At 46.7% G+C, this 16,990-nt stretch overlaps 1 protein-coding gene across 1 annotated transcript in view; it reads left to right on the top strand.

Annotated features, from left to right (window-relative positions):
• The first annotated feature begins 268 nt into the window (after positions 1-268).
• SMAGP (small cell adhesion glycoprotein) overlaps positions 269-16,990 on the top strand; it is a 118,913-nt gene continuing 102,191 nt past the window's right edge. The window contains exon 1 of the mRNA XM_078688860.1: positions 269-378. The gene's annotated coding sequence lies outside the window, so the exon portion shown is untranslated. The remainder of the gene's footprint in view (positions 379-16,990) is intronic.

Genomic DNA, 16,990 nt, shown 5'->3' with positions numbered 1-16,990 from the left:
AATGGTCACAAAAACGGTGTTGTTGCTTAATGAGACGATGCAATAGGTGCAAAACCTACCTTGACTTGACCTGTCGTTTCAAGAATCTTGCATCAGAGCAGTTGGATGCTGTAGACGCGCCGGCTCTGCACTTCCATTGCCTTGGATGATAAAGACCGGACACCTCATGTCAACATGCTGGAGGTCCACCCCCTTGAACTGCCGCTGGTGCTGGAGAACTGATGGGGAGGCGGAGTAGGCATGGCATTCACGCTGACCTAATATTTGCGAGGAGAGACGGTCCAGGGGGAGCGGGTGATTCCTCCGTACCTATCATGGCTCAACTCAGGAATGTCCGAAAGTTTTTTTCCCGGGCCTGTGTCAACAACGTCAGGACAGGTGAGGTTCCCACAGCCTCTAGTTCTATGTTTAAAAAAATGTTCTGCATTGAAAAAGAAGACCTGGAAGATACAGCGTATGGGGCCACCTAGTGGTATTAATTGTGTTATCTTCCTCGTCATTAGCAAAAGAACAGGCGTTCTTTAAGATCTAGAAAAGGGGGTGGTGATGAACAGAGTGTCTGAATTAAGCAGACCACTCTTACCCAGTCCAAAGATCAGGGCTTGATCCATCACCGTTATTTATCTCACTGCCCCATCCCAGCTCAGAACCTGGCTATATGCAAATTAGTCTGTCCCTGGCCCAGTGCATCATGGGAACAGGGCAGACCAAACTACAAAGCCAATTCTTCACCAGAAAGGAGACAAGCTACCGGGGACCGGTTTCTGGCATTTCAGCCTCGTCGGCCCGGCTTGCTTGAATCCTGATGGAGCAGTGAGCAAGGGACTCATGTCTGAGTATACCCTGCCACACCTATAGTGGCCAAAAACGATACAGAAAAGGGGGTGGTTCTTTAAGATCTATCTGCAAATAAATGTTGACCACAGGTGGTTGGCCTGGGATATAAAACTCCCTCTGCTCCTTACTCCCGACACCCCCTGCACAACAGCCAAGGAAGTGCCAGGATTATCAGGGGGAAAGCTAGAGGTTACAGGGGCATATTACCAAGAAGTGCGTTAGTAAACGCACAACGCACATCCCAATATCGCCAGCTATCGCGGGATTTCATCGCCTTTTTAGCGCGCAATTATCAACGCGCATCACGTAGGCGAATTGAAATCCGGCGATAGTCGGCAATATGGCACATTAGCGCATGAAAACAAACGTTGTTTTCACGCGCTAATGTGTTCCTTGATAATATGGGTGGTGGATTCAGCTTTATAATCCACACCCCCATGTTATCAATGCCCTAACACGTGGTCAGAGCAGGCGTTGGGAGACCTGCGATAAACGAGTTTATCGCAGGTCTACCTCTCCCAACGCCTGCCTAGGTAATATAGTGTTCCCACCTCCAACCACATTTTACATGTGGTTGGACGTGGGAACGCCCACTTTGCATGTCATTAGCGATGTTTATCGCCGACATGCAAAGTGGGCTTGCGCCAGGCTTTAAAATGCCCTTGTTAATAGGGCTCTAGCAGTATCGCCGCTTTCTCGGCGCAATTCGCCGAAAAAGCGGCGAAACTTGCCCTTGGTAATATGCCCCACAGTTCCGACTCCTGACTATCTCCAAATGATGTCCATGCACAGAAGACTATCCCCGGAGAGTTTGGCTCCCCAGCACTTGGTAATAGATGTAGGTTGGCCCTTGAAAGCTCAAGGCTGGCTCGAGCCAGGTGCCCAGCTCTGGTTTAGCTCCTCACTGACCCCCGAGCCCAACACAATCCAATCCCGACCCCTCTCTCTTAGTTAACAAGCATTGGCATAGCCAATAGGGCTCGCTTTTGGGACCTTATAATTGTTTAGCTAGTGCTGTTGGCTTTGCCAATGTATTTAAGTTATGTTGTAGAACAGTGCAGATGTTGTGCAGTATGTTGAGAAGTTATAATAAAAAAGTGTTATACACATTTTTGGTACCTTATATATAACCAATAACACATCACGCACACTGAACGGCCCTATTAAACATTATTTATCAGGAGGTGTGGAAACAAACAAATGGAAAAAGATTCTAAATCTGGCATGTCAAAAACTGATCCTTTGTGCTATGCTCCATTTCCAGATTGAAATCTCGGAACAGGAGGCAGTTACCATACTTGGTAATTACCTTACCCCTGGCAATAATATTTACCTGGAGTGGTAAATATTCCACCCTACTCTGCACAACTTGTGATCGGTACCTTACAGGACAAAAAAACCTGCTTTAGCATATTTTTATATTTGTCTCGATGAAATTTAACATAAATTATAAATTGAACCTCTTTAGATACAATTTAGCATGTTGTAGAGAAAATAGGAACTGCCAACGTTTGTCTGATTCTTATTTTGATTTTGCTGAAGGCATTTATCTATTCCTTAAATACTTGTGTGTACTCTGCTACGGCCACTGCACACTTTATGACTCGCTTTATTGCATCATACAAAAGGACCGGTTGCCTCAACAAAGGTCAATTAGGAGCTGCACTTTGAATTCATATTCTATGTTTGAAAGAGGCACAGAAAAAACTAAAATGTCAGAACAATTGCATGGATCCGCGCGGATTAAACATAAAAGACAAAAGACTACATCATGTCACTGCAGTTCAAATAGAAGAAGAAGAACAAGTAGTGATAGGCAGTGACGGACAGCGAGCCACAAAGAATGAGATGTGTCGCGACAGACAGGAAGACGGTAAGGCAGCAACAGAATGAAAACAGACAAGACTGGATGCAACAGAAGGAGCCATGCAGTGACAGTGAACAAAAAATGTGGCAATAAAATGAGACATGCAGTAAAAGAACAAGACAGACCTCACCGAGAACAAAACAGAAGAAGAAAGAGATACGTACAGACAGATAAGAAGACAACCACAGAAAAAGAGACCGGCAGCAGAGGAAAACAAAACAAGCGGAGACAAACACCAAGATAGACCGAGAAAAAGACCGGTAGGGACAGAGAATAAGACAGTGGGGAGGGGGACATAACTTCGTAGGCAACAACCAGCACCAACACATTCAATGGCAGAAAATAAGGCAGGCAGTGACACAAAACCAAACCTCAAAACATGGGAACCAACCAGTGGACTCCATGCAATCATTGGCACTGGGGACTTGCAGGGGAAAAGGTGCACCTTAACAGTATACTGCCAACAGACCTCACTTACTGTATCTTTTCTCACTGCTGCATTTTTCCCTGTATCTTTTGCTCCTACCTTTCCATCAACTTTTTCTATTTCTGTCATTCTTTATTTCTTTCCGTAGCATTCTTATAATATTCCTATCTCTTCTCTGTTTGTCCAACTCTATTTGCCCCTCATCTCTTATTTATTTCAACACAGTTTCATATCTCCTTATTACAAAATTTATTTTCCGTTTCTTATCGCTATATCTCCTAATGAGTTGTAACATCACTATTTACCTATAATAAGAAAATTAAATTACCAATTTAGTGTGAAAAGCAGTTCCCCTTGCATAGCATGAAGGGGTGACTATCTCTTCATCCATCTTCTTCCAAAATGTCTATCTTGTGAATCCACTGCCATTGGCTGATAAGGTTTATAGTAGAATGTCTGTATATTTTACTAATGAACCCAAGTCTGGACAGCTGATATGTAGCTGTATGTTATCATACAGCCTAAAACGCAAATCTACTTTGAAACCCACTTTCTTGGAAGTGTGAGTTTGCAGAGAACTACACGCTGGATTTTTTAATTTATATATATTTTTTAACTCCTCTGTTGCTAGGCCTTCTCGTGCTAAGTCTTTTTTTGGGCTATTTGTGGTAGTTCACACTGTATCTTTTTGTCCACATAAGGTATCAACGTCAAATTTTCACCATTTTTTCCAAGACTCTGATGATTTTAAATGTACCCAGGGTTTGTGGATTCCCCTGGCGGGGAACCAGAAATGAGCAAAATACTGCTATTTTGTTCCATTTTTAAATGGGAAAAGAATTGCTACAGAAGAAAGAGTATGTTTTTTCCCCTGCAAATGGCATCAACAAAGGGTTTATGGTGCTGAAATCACAATCTTCTTAGCTTTCAGGGACAGGCAGACTTTTGTCAGAAAACCAATATTTTCTATACAGTTTTGACATTTTACTGAGACAGCCTATTTTTCCTGTTTTTTGTGCTTTCAGCCTCCATCCAGTTACTGGTGGAAATGATTGTCAAACCAATAATGGATCACAGAAAGCTATACATTACTGAAAACTAGACTAAATATTTAATTCAGCAAGGGGTCATTTATGTCGATCCTTCAAAGTTTTTATAGAAACTAACAGTTGAAAATAGAAAATGTTGAAATTGAGTCGAAAAAAACAGCCATTTGTGCTAACATTTTCATCTGTAACTTCTTCTAAGTATGACAGATTTTTTAAAGCAATGTACCGTTACATCCACTGCACCCTTCAGGTTGTGGGGATATATAGAGCTTGTAGGTTTACTAAGAACAAGAGGAATCCCGAGCCAATAACTGAGCTGCATCATGCAATGGTTTTTCTTTGTGTACTGGATATTACGCAATTCATTTGGAAAAATATAGAGTGACAAATAGGTACCAAGGAAATCAATATATTTCCGAAATGGGAACAAAACATAGAGTTTATAAGCTGTTTTTTTTGCACTTCTCCAAAATTGTGGATACCCAAACAAGCTTGTGAATTAGAGACCATTTTTCAAAATGACTTCTTCTTTTACAAATTATCTTACATTTGGATGGCAGAAATGCAAAGAAAGTCAATTGGTAATTGTGAGAGGTTGGCCTGGCATATGCTGTCCACTATTCTAGTGGGCACCTTGCACCAGTCCAAACAACCCTTATTGATGATAGGTTTAAAGACAACCTTTATTGAAAGCTATCCTAGTGGTAGCTATGGAAAGCAGCCTTCAGGCTAAGTCTTGAAGGAGTGTAAAGCAGCTTGGTTTACCAGATAGATTATAACCTCTTGCATGTCTAAATGAAAGGAGAACCACACAAGATATATATAAAATATATGTATTTATTACTACAAACCCTCTAGTAATTTCTTTATGAGATTACAGAGCAAAGTACACAATTTCAATGCAATACGTTGAGCCCTAGGGGCGTACCAAACCATATATTAAGAAAGTGGTATAAGCACCAGGACTTGACTAGACACAAGGCCTAGTGCCTGTAGAATCGCTGGGACCACAACGAACCACCCAAGGTAGTGACACAGGGGACCCACGTGCAGTGTGAGAACACAGCCGCGAGACGCCATTAGCTTCTATGGGGAAAGTCGCGGTTGGAAATTTAAAGATTAAGGACACTTAGGAGAGGACTTTGAGCAAACCCCTTTAGACCTAACGGGTTCTAGGGCCAACACCCACGGAAGCACCGGAGTACTCGAGTTACCTCACCCAGGGAAGCTGGGGGCATAGGTGTCTTTTGGTGTCGGGAATCGTCGTTGATTTCAATGGCGATCTGCTGCAAAGTGCTTCTGCCTTCGAAGTGGAAAGTGTCCGGTGTGATCCAAGCCTGGATCGAAGATGAGAGGAACCTGAAAGCAGAGGGGACAGAGTCTGGGTCACTTGCCCGTGACCATGGGCACGATAGACGAATGCCCACCGATGTTGGGTGATTTCAGGTTGAAGAGGTGAAGCTTGACTCTGCAGCCACAAGGACCATGAGGTGTTGATGATGACCGGTGCTGGATTCGAGCTGTCCCATGAAGGATGTTGAGTACTATGGTGTCGGTGACCGGATTGGACCCAACAGGCCTTGGCAACAGCAACCCACGCAGAAAGAGAAGAAATGCTTCGGTGTGGACCAGCAAGGTCCAGGGGACTCACCAAGTGGTGGAGAGTCAGGGCATGTCTGGACCAACCATGGGAGCCCAAGGAAAGTCAAAGTTGCCTTTTCAGGGACCCATCAGTCAACGGACTAGCGATCGCGAAGGTACCCCGAGCAAAAACACACAGGGCCGGCTCACGGAACACTCATGGAGCGTAGGCCAGCAATCTTCGGTGAAAAAGGTGCTCAGGGTCTGGGCTACAAGTAACCCAATGCACAGCCTCAAGGAACGGCGAGAAGCTGATGCACTTGCAAATGTGCACGGTGTTCAGGGGTTCTGGTTCCATGGAACCCACGAAGGCTGTGGGTCTCAGCTTTTCTGGGGACTCAGGGCAGTCTCGGGGAAGTTTGGAAACCCACCTCCTGTGTTGCAAATACTTCGGAGTCCGGCGGGAGCTTCGGAGATGCAAACTGGTCAGATGCCTCTTTAGTGCCTGCCAAGCAGGGGAGTATCTCTTTTACTCCAAGGGAGATCGTCGAAGTTCCAGGATTCAGTATCAGAGTTTTGTCCAGGTGTAAGCGAAAGTCCTGTAGTCAGGGGTTCCTTTCTTATACCCAAGGAAGGGGTTGGACATACTCTGGAGACCCACCTATGGGAAGGTTTGGAAAGAGGGGTGGCTACATCCATTTCCTTTGTCCAGTTTCTCGCCAGAGCAGGGGCTGGTAGCCACTGCAACCGGTTTGAACCGGGCTATGCACAGGGACACCAAATGTGCCCTCAGTGCAGACTTCAAAGTACTCTTGGAGTGCACTCACCCAGCCCCAATACACTTAAGCCTGTCTGGGAGGTGGTGACACCTTCCTGTGACAGGAAACCTATTCTCCAGGCCTCCCTGTCGGAGTTTCCTCCAGAAGCAGGAGGCCAGACTCGTGTCTGTGACTGCAGCATCCATTTTGTGATGCAAGGGCTCTTTTAAACTTGTACCGGGTATACTGGTGTGTATATGTCTCTTCCTCTAGAAGAGTGTAATTCTACCCCCACCGCCAGAACTGGCGGGGGGTAGGATTCCAAAGTGTTTGACACCAAACACGACATGTTTCCTTGCAGTCATTCCAAAGTTAGCATTTACAACGAGGTTATAATGTACCTAAGAGTATATGATCTGTCTGCATCACAGAACAGCCCCAGAGACTGGGTCCCGAAGGCTGCAGAGGGGTCTTACTCATGAATGGGAACCCTCTCACACAAAACCCAGCACCCTGCCATCAGGATTGATAAGACCTGCCATAGGGGTGACTGATAGGTTTATATGTGTAGTGCTATAAGGTAGATATAGGGAACCTATATCTAAATAAGGGGTGCATACACCACCTTACACAGGCTGTGATAGCAGACCTGTGGTGTCATTTTGGAAGGCTTCCCAGGGGTGGTCATAATACATGCTTCAGCCCCTGGAGGCCTCTGGGGTACCTATGCCCTATGTACTTAAGGTACCATATACTAGGGACTCATAAGGGTACCCCAGTAACCAAACTGGAGTGTACCTAAAGTACTTGGAATCAATTTAGAGAGGAAGCAGCTAGGCTGGGGACCTGGATAGCAGGATCCTAGCCAAACTAACTCAAAAACCATCAAAGCACTAGGAAAAAAGTGGGGGCAACCATGAACACTTGTTCTACTACTCTGTGTTACCCTAAGTTTCCCAGTAAAAACGCTACCTCACTTGTGTGGGTAGGCCTAGTGTCTGTGACAGGAAACGGCCCAAAACGCAACGTGGACACATCAAATTCTTCCAGTGGCCCTCTTTTTTGCAATATGCTTAGCTGGGGGTGTTGAAGCCTAGCTCAGCCGGCACCTAGGAAAACCTAGCAAACCTATACATTTTTTAAAAATAGAAAATCATGGGAAGCCAGGATGGGGTGACTTGTGTGGCTTTCACTAGGTTCTGTTACCCAGAATCCCTTGCAAATTTCACAATCTGTCAAAAAAACACATTTTCCACCCACCCAGGATTATCTCATGATAAAAATCGTACCTCACATGTTTGGGTTGGTCTAGTGGCCGCGAGAGGAAATGGGCCGAAACACAACGTGGACAGACCACATTTTAACAGTGAAAACTGACCCTTTTTTGCAAAGTGCCTAGATGCAGATTTTGAACCCTAGCTCTGCTGGCACCTAGGGAAATCTAGCAAACCCAATGCTTAATTTGTGCCGGTGCTTTCAGGTGCTTAGCACTGGCACTTATTTGACAGGGCCGGGTCTACAAATCACCACCACATGTCTGCAACTCTGCCTCTGCACGTCATATCTGGCAGGCAATGTGAATGTCAGTCAGTATATAAAATTAATTACCTCAGACTCGGTGTGTGGTGCGCATCACATATGTGATTCATTCACATTACTGACTCCAGCGACCGTCTGTCCGACTCAATTTACTTATTGCAATGATGCAGATGATGAAGCATTTCAAATTTGCTTTAGGCGCCGCAGCGCCGTGGCGGATGGCCTGCGACCTTCAGTGTGTCTGTCAATGGGTGGGCAGCGGGCACAGGACACTGATTGGGCCGGGAGCTGGATTTGGTTATGTGGGCGTAGGGCTGTATGGCAGGCAGCGTGTGCGTGTATTTTTTTCAGTATGTCTCGCCCCGGCACACGCGCACGCACTTCCTCGCCATCACTTATCAGCACTCTTCCAGCCCACCATCGATGCACTTTCACTTTCACGCGCCTCTCTCCTCGCCCACTCACTAGCTCTCTTTTTGGCTCTCCATTACTGTTTCATGCTCTTTGCAAACCTGCACCACCCTCCTAACTTGCTTTATCTTTCAGTCACTTTAGTGGTATCACCTTCTTTATTATTAGACTTCTCGTCATTTGCGAGCAGGCATGCTTGAGGAATTATGCGGCTCATCCCCTTCGCCAGTTAGAAAAGGGCTCCACTGGAAGCTGTGGACAGAAAATTGCTCTTCGGAATTCGGAAATGAGGTAACTTCCAGTAGATCCCTTCGCATCTTGAGCGGTTATAAGGTCGAGTCATGTTCAACTTCAATGGCTGCTTGCAGGTCATGTTGCTAACTGTATTTGAACTTTCCTTGTTACCAACAAATTTTCAGCAAGGAATGAGTGCAAGGTTGACAAGCTGTGACCAACGTGACAGAAGTTTGCATCCCACCAAGGCTAACTCCTCACTTAAGCCGTCAGAGTCGATCAACCGAGCACCTTACCTGTGGTAGTAGTTCCTTCTGTTTGCAGCGCTTTAACCCCTTCGACGCTGATGACGAGCTGGGCTCGTCATGAGGTAGCCTCCTCGCACGCTCATGACGAGCCCAGCTCGTCATGAAACATGGGAATCATCAAATCTCAGCACAGGAGGGGAATACCATCAGCATTGATGTGGTTAACGGCAAACTGATCTTAAACGCTAGCGTTTATTATTGTTTTTTCACTGCACACAAATAGCCTATTGTTGGAGACACTTCTTAAGGCTCGTGACCTTAATGCAGGCCCTTATAATCTGCCCAGCAAAGCCCCGCCCTAGGGATGTGAGCAACGTTCGGCCTTGGGAGCCCCTGCAGATGCCCCCATCAGCCTCCACCCTCAATCCCCTGGTCCTCTTCCTATGCTGTGGGGTCTGTAATTAAAGCCCACCGCGTTGCGCTCTACTCTCAAAGGCCTGGTGCAGGGGGTCTGTTATTGTTATCCTTTACCAGTCCCTCCGCCCTCAGAACTCTGACACCCCGCGCTGCGGGGCCATTTCCTCTACCCCTTCATATGCAGATGTTTGCACCTCGAGTGGCTGCAGGTGGGGTCCTTCCAGGCCTGGCCGGACCTTTTCCATGGCCAAGACCACCTGCCTGGGAGCTAGCATTAGCAAGCGGTTCAGCTGGGAGGTGGATGAGGGGGCCGGGGGTTTATCAGCCGTCCCCATGCTCGTCTTACCTTTTCTCCTCTTTTCCTTCTGTACAGGGGGGTTGGTGACTCCCTCGCCCTCTAGCCACTCACTACATATTCTGAGTTCCGGGTGCGCTGTTAGGAGACCTGCTCAAAAAGCTACAGCAATCACTCCCACAGGCACCTGTGCACAGTGCGCTTAAGTATACATATCATAAACTGTAAAGCGCTTAGAAGCAAACCAGGATGGACAGCAGTCCGCACAGCTCAGGTCTGATGCCTGAAGCTCTGCAGAACAAGCATTTGCAATGCAATAGGTTTCGCATTTACGCAAGTTTGAGCTATTGGCATTGTAAATAACAATGCATTGTATTTATGTTTTGGTTTTTAAAACATAAATAAAAGGCATTGTCATTTACAATGCCAATAGCTTAAACTTGCATAAATGTGAGACCCATTGTATTGCAAATGCCTGTTTATTTTGGACTGGAGCGTGGTGGGTAGCGTGACACTGTCTGCGACTGAATAGCAAGGGTGTGGTAGGCGTACGCTAGCTCCAGCTCCTGCTCGGTGATGAAGGCCAGCCCTCCGGGGTTAACTTTAAAGGCCCTGTAGGCTGCACCGGCCACTGCTACCCGTCATCCAGCAGATCGACCTTTTCCCAGCACTGGCAGTCAGTAGAGAAGACGTTTGTATGTTTCCCTCACCTGGGCCTGTAGGCCTCCCAGCCAGCGTTGGGTCATGGCTGCAAGGCTGGGGCCCCTCTCCCTAGGCTTGCAGTGGTACCGTAAAATATGGCTGCGAGGCCTACTGGGTACCCCTACCATAGCATTGTACTTGCACACGGACAGTGCCGACTGCGGAGGCATAATTGTCAGGGAAGGCCTTGGAGAGTGGACTTCACAGTACACATCATGCGAGTCCAAGGCCTGCGCTTGAGCAATCATACCCAGGCCCGGACTGGCCATAGCGGGCACCGGGAAATCCCCCGGTGCGCCGCAAGGGTGGGGGCCGGTTTTGAGCCCCTGGTGCCGATTTTGTTGCAGGGCCGTTTTTGCACCGTTTTCGCCCCCCCCCCTACCCCCAAGTGGGTAGGGGGGCAAGCACTTTGCCAGGGCCGGTTTTGGGTCTCAGTCCGGCCCTGATCATACCTCAGGTGCCGGCACCGTTCATGTACAAGTACAATGCAAAGGTCTACTGTTGTGAGACCCATGGTAGGGGGGCCCCAGTAGGCCACGCAGTAGCAACCATATTTTACCACAACAAAGCCCAGGGAGAGGGGCCCCAGTCTCGCAGCAATGATCTAGTGCAAGGAGGCCCAGGTGGAATCGGATGTTTTCATTAGATTAATAAAGTATAATGCTGCCATACTGGGTGGGTGGTGTCTGTGGTGGTTTATGCATCGTTGTTATGTTTATTTACCGGTCTATTCTGCCCTGGATTAACTGTGGGAGCTCTATGCTTTTATTAGCAGAGTACAGCGAGTTTGCTGTTGAGGTGCATTCGCATAGAAGCTACGCGTGGGTACCATATTTAGCATCTGGATACGAATGAGGTGCATTGTGTCCAATACTTATTTTGTAAAATTGTAAGCGCAGGGGCCTCGAGCGCAGCCCAGTGGCAAGATTGTTTAATTTCCCTCATTCCTCTTTCTGCACCTCACTCCACTTCTGTTCATTTTCTCGCTCTTGCAGGTGCTCTATTCTTCGTTGGCCTTTTCCAATCATCTCTCCCCTCTTCTTTCTCCCTTTTCTGCCCATCTCTTGCTATTTCTGAGGCCAGAGCTGCCCCTTAGTCATTGAAATAAATATTCCTTTACTTGATTTTAATTTGTAATTCTGGAAGGTTCCATACGAACTTTGTTTACATTCCTCTGTATCACAAGCACCGTTCCCTCTAGGGCGCGCACACCTCCCCTCATGCCAGCACGCACGGCCTCACTTGGAGCGCGCACACAGGACGTCGCACGAGAGGGTCGCGCCGCCGGCCGCTTGAAAGAAGCGAGCAGCGCGAACATGAGGCACGTGAGGAGTGCAGGTAAGGAGGTGGGGGCTGGTGGGGCTGGTGGCTATGTGGGAGCACGGGGCAGGTTGTGGCCTTTTGTTTAAGTATTGCTGTTAATCGGAGCCCCTTCACGGGCTCTGATTAACAGCAATACTTAAACAAAAGGCCACAGTCTGCCCCGCGCTTTACTAACAAAAGCGTAGTCAGTTTCCAAACACAGCACGTACTTTAGCACACGCTGTGTTTGGAAACTGTCTCTACGCTTTTGTTAGTAAAGCGCGGGGCAGACTGTTTGCCTTTGGTTTAAATATTGCTGTTAATCGGAGCCCGTAAAGGGGCTCTGATTAACAGCAATACTTAAACAAAAGGCCACAGTGGGCAGTCAGGAGGGCGGGGCTGCAGGGGGCACAGCGGCTGGGGAAACGAGCGGAACAGAATGGCAAAAGGGGCACAAAAACAAGGAAAAACAAGTGGAACAGAGGGCAGAAGGGCACAAAAACGAGTGGAACAGAGGGCAGAAGGGCACAAAAACAAGTGGAACAGAGGGCAGAAGGACACAAAAACGAGTGGGACAGAAGGCAGAAGGGCACAAAAAACGAGTGGGACAGAGGGCAGAAGGGCACAAAAACGAGTGGAACAGAGGGCAGAAGGGCACAAAAACGAGTGGGACAGACGGCAGAAGGGCACAAAAACGAGTGGGACAGAGGGCAGAGAGCACAAAAACGAGTGGAACAGAGGGCAGAAGGGCACAAAAACGATTGGAGCAGAGGGCACAAAAACAAGTGCGACAGAGGACAGAAAGTCACAAAAAACGAGTGGGACAGAGGGCAGAAGGGCACAAAAACAAGTGGAACAGAGGGCAGAAAGGCACAAAAATGAGTGGGACAGAGGGCAGAAGGGCACAAAAACGAGTGGAACAGAGGGCAGGAAGGCACAAAAACGAATGGGACAGAGGGCAGAAGGGCACAAAAACAAGTGGAACAGAGGGCAGAAAGGCACAAAAAACGAGTGGGACAGAGGGCAGAAGGGCACAAAAACGAGTGGAACTGAGGGCAGAAAGGCACAAAAAACGAGTGGAACAGAGAGCAGAAAGGCACAAAAAATGAGGGAAAAACGAGTGGAACAGAAGGCAAAAGGGGCACAAAAACGAGTGGGACGGATGGCAGATGGGCACAAAAAACTAATGACACAGAGGCAAAATACAGAATACAGAAATATAGGGGCAGCTAAGAACAGAAGGCAGAACAGGCAGAGAGGCACGGGGGCAGCGAGGGGAACAGAAGGGAAAACTGGGCAGAGACACGAGCAGTGAGGGGTACAGAAGGAAAGACCGGGCAGAAAGAGCACGGGGACAGCGAGGGTGACAGAGGGAAGAAATAGGGGCACGGACCACGTACAGGCAGCGGGGAAGACAGAGAACAGCAGTCACAGACCCAACAATGAAAATACAGGCAATACAATAAATTTGCAAACTGCCCTTAAGACACTTATTGTGGCGCTGGATGTGTGAAAATGCACCATCTTTTCACTTTTTAAAGTAAATGTTTTGAGTGCCATTTGGCGCTGCAGACACGTGCGGTTTGGTTCCTGGCGCACATAACCATGGTTGCAGCGCACAGAGAACCTCCACTGCCGCACACAGAGGAAAAAAATTAGAGGTAACATTGATCACAAGTTTGTTCTGTCTTTATTTGTCTTACTAATCATTTATGGCTAGATGCGATGGGTTTAAAACAAATATGACACTTTACAAAGCACGAGTTGCAACGTGTGTCATTACAACAAATTTTGTACACCGCAAAATCTATTACAACGCATGTTGTTACAACGCATGTCGTTACAACGCATAATCCATTACAACACAATTACTATTCTAACTCCACTGGGGCGTTACTTTGGGGAATGCGTTGTTATGGATTATGCAATGTAATGACATGTGTTGTAATGGATTTAGCATTGTAAAATAATTAGTTGTAATGACACAAGTTGTAACTCGTGCGTTGTAAATGATGTTTCCCATCTAAAACAGATTTGAATTGTATTATTCCTGTAGATATATATATATATATATATATATATTTTTTTTTCTTCTAAAGTGTATGTTACAAAAGGGAAAACGCTACGTTTGGATGATTTCCTCAGTAGTTTTTTTTTTCTTTCTGTCACTTTTTTCTTAATTTTTATTTACCTTGAAATTAAAATCCCAACAATGCCTATAAAATATTGCCCACAAGAGTACAACACCTGAATTTAATAAGTCAAAATACATCAAAATAGTCTGAATTGTATCACTTTTAGGACTGAGATTGTATGTAGTTGTGCTGGTACTATCACTGGCAGCGTTGACTGGGGTAATGGGTGGTGCAGGCTGTTGTGAACTCCCGAAAAGGGCCCTGGCACTTATTTTTATTAACAAATTAAGCACTGAGGTGGAGCAACTAGAGTAAGTCGATGGAGCCACTGGTGGAAGTGGGTGGAGCTGAGGGAAGTGGGTGTGGCCTCCTAAAAAGAATTTGAGCACCTGCACTTCATATTTTACAAATTAAGCACTGAGTAAACCTATACATTTGTTTAAACTAGACACCCAGGGAAATCCAGGATGTGGTGACTTGTGTGGCTCTCACCAGGTTCTGTTACACAGAATCACTTGCAAACTTCAAACTTTGTAAAAAAGAAAATACACATTTTCCTCATGTTTCTGTGCTGGAAAGTTCTGGAATCTGCGTGGATCCACAAAATCCTACCCACCTCACATTCCTGAAAGTCTCTCGATAAAAATGGTACCTCACTTGTGTGGGTGGGCCAAGTGCCGGCTGCAGGGAAGGGCCCAAAATTAAGCCCAGGGAGGTATGGCTTGTGTGGACCCACCAAAGTTTTCCTACCCAGATTCCCTCCAATCCTCAAATTTAGCTGAAAAAAATCAAATGTTTCTTAAATTACTGTGTGAGAAAAGTTGTGGGATCACCGGGCAGACACAAATTTCATACCAACCAGCGGTCCCCCATGTCTCCCGATAAAAATGGTAAAACACTTGTGTGGGTGGGCCAAGTACCCGGGACAGGCAAGGGTCCAAAACGTATTGTGGAGACATCAAAATCACCTATCACAAAATAACCTGGATTTGCAAGGGGGGCACCTGGGTTTTTGGCCCCGGGCTAAGCGGCCATCTAGGGAAACCAACCAAACCCACACATTTCTGAAACTAGACACCCAGGGAAGTCCAGGGAGGTATAGCTTGGGTGAATTCCCCCCCCCGCGCACGTTTTCCTACACAGAATCCCATGCAAACCTCAAATTTAGCAGAAAAAAATTTCTGTGTGGGAAAGTTGTGGGATAACGGGGCTGACACAAATGTACTACCAACCAGCATTCTCCTAGGTCTCCAGATAAAAATGATAACTCACTTGTGTGGGTGGGCCAAGTACCCGCGACCGGCAAGAGCCCAAAACGTATTGTGGAGACATCAGAATTACCTATCACAAAATGACCTGGTTTTGCAAGAGGGGGCACCTGGGTTTTTGGCCCTAGACTCGCGGCCATCTAGGGAAACCTACACAAATCCACACATTTCCTACCCAGAATCTCCTGCAACCCTAACATTTAGCTGGAAAAATCACATTTTCTACATATTTCTGTGTGGGATCACCATGCCGACACAAATGCCCTACACACAGGGCTCCCCTCAGTTTCACGAGTAAAATGATACCTCACTTGGGACTATTGCCCCCATCTGTCTCCCGGGTGGCAGAAAGACTGTGGCTAATTTTTATGGGGGGTGGGGGCATTGTCATGCCCATTCTGGGCAGCCCCCAACCTTACGTACAATAAAAAACATAAACCCTGGTGCTTAGTGGGCTTTCTGCCCCCCCCGGGGGCAGATAAGGTGCTATTGCCCCCATCTGCCTTCCCGGGGGGGGGGGGGGCTAGGTTTGGAGGAGGAGTGATGAGTAACCATGTATTATAAGAAATAAAATACAGCCACGGAACATAACAAACATTGGGTAAGCCAGTAGGTCTGGCGATTAGCTCAAAGTGCCTGGATACTTCCATTAATGCAGTCAGCAATCAAAGATTCACTTAGTCAGTTATCATACATGCACTCAGTCACTCATCTATGTGCTCAATAATCTTTTCCTCCAACCATTGATTTACTATTGCATTCAACCCCTTGCTTATCCACAATAACACAAACTCAACAAAAATTGAAGAGGCACTTTCAATTATAAGGCAGGCCTATTGGCTTTGCTGCTACTTTGCGGGTGTTTGGAAGTCGTTCAAGTAATATACAGTGTGACTACTAGTTTGTGAAAGATGAGCGAGTGCTGTTGGTAGTATGACACAGCTAGAATGTAAGAGGTGACACTATGTTTCTGGTAGTGTGTGCCTGCTAGACAGACACACAGCAGCAGCACAGATTACTGACCAATCATATGCACAACTGGCCATGTTTAATTGTGTCACCAAGCCCTGGTCCTCTTGGGCTCACCAGTTTTCAGCCCCTGCCCCTGTACTCTGCTTCCAATCCCCCATGAACATCTCCACAACAATTTAACAATTTCTAGCGGCTGCTCTTTTTGCTGACACTGGTTCCGGTGGACCAAGTCAGACGTCCTTCGGCTGCCTTGCACACATAGTACACATATGCAGCAAAGTGCCCTTGATGTGTGGGGCATATGTGTGCTTCATTGAGCTTGACAGGAGGAACAGGTTCGCCACCATGCAAGACCACTGTACTGTGCATGTGCTGAAAAGCACATACTCGCACAAGCACCAAAGAGTGCTAACTTGCAAACTAGACTCATGTTGTCAGGTATGTAAATATGTATTTATGTATGAGGTATCTGTATAGCGTCAACCCAGCCAAAAGACAGTAGAAAACAGCACCAAGTCAAAGGCAAGAATACAATGAAAATGTGATTGGAGAGGTAGCTGGTTTGAGGACTTTTACTGCACCTTGATGTAGTATTCTTTAAAGAGGTGTGCATTCAACTCTTTCTTGAATCGCAGCATAGTTGTGGCTGTCCTGATGGATACAGGCTGTAGTTCCAGATCCTGAGAACAAGAAAGATATGTTCCCTTGTTTTTAGGTCGAGCGACCTATCTCAATGCGCATGCGCATTGAGCGGGAGCGAGATATATAGGGCTTTAAACAGACTTTAACTAACTGGCGATTTGATTCTGTGCCCGTGCGCTTTTAGGTCAATGCGCAAGCGCATTGACCTAAAATGCGCGTGCACAGCATCAAATCGCCAGCCATCTGTTGCCCAGCTTGGTGCCGCTCCACCCCCTGCGGCATCAAAGGCTTTCACGGCCGGCCGGC

Source organism: Lissotriton helveticus, chromosome 1_1 (assembly GCF_964261635.1).
Source record: "Lissotriton helveticus chromosome 1_1, aLisHel1.1, whole genome shotgun sequence".
Lineage (NCBI taxonomy): Eukaryota > Metazoa > Chordata > Amphibia > Caudata > Salamandridae > Lissotriton > Lissotriton helveticus.
Note: the sequence above shows the minus strand (reverse complement) of the source record. Positions and strands in the feature narration are given on the sequence as shown.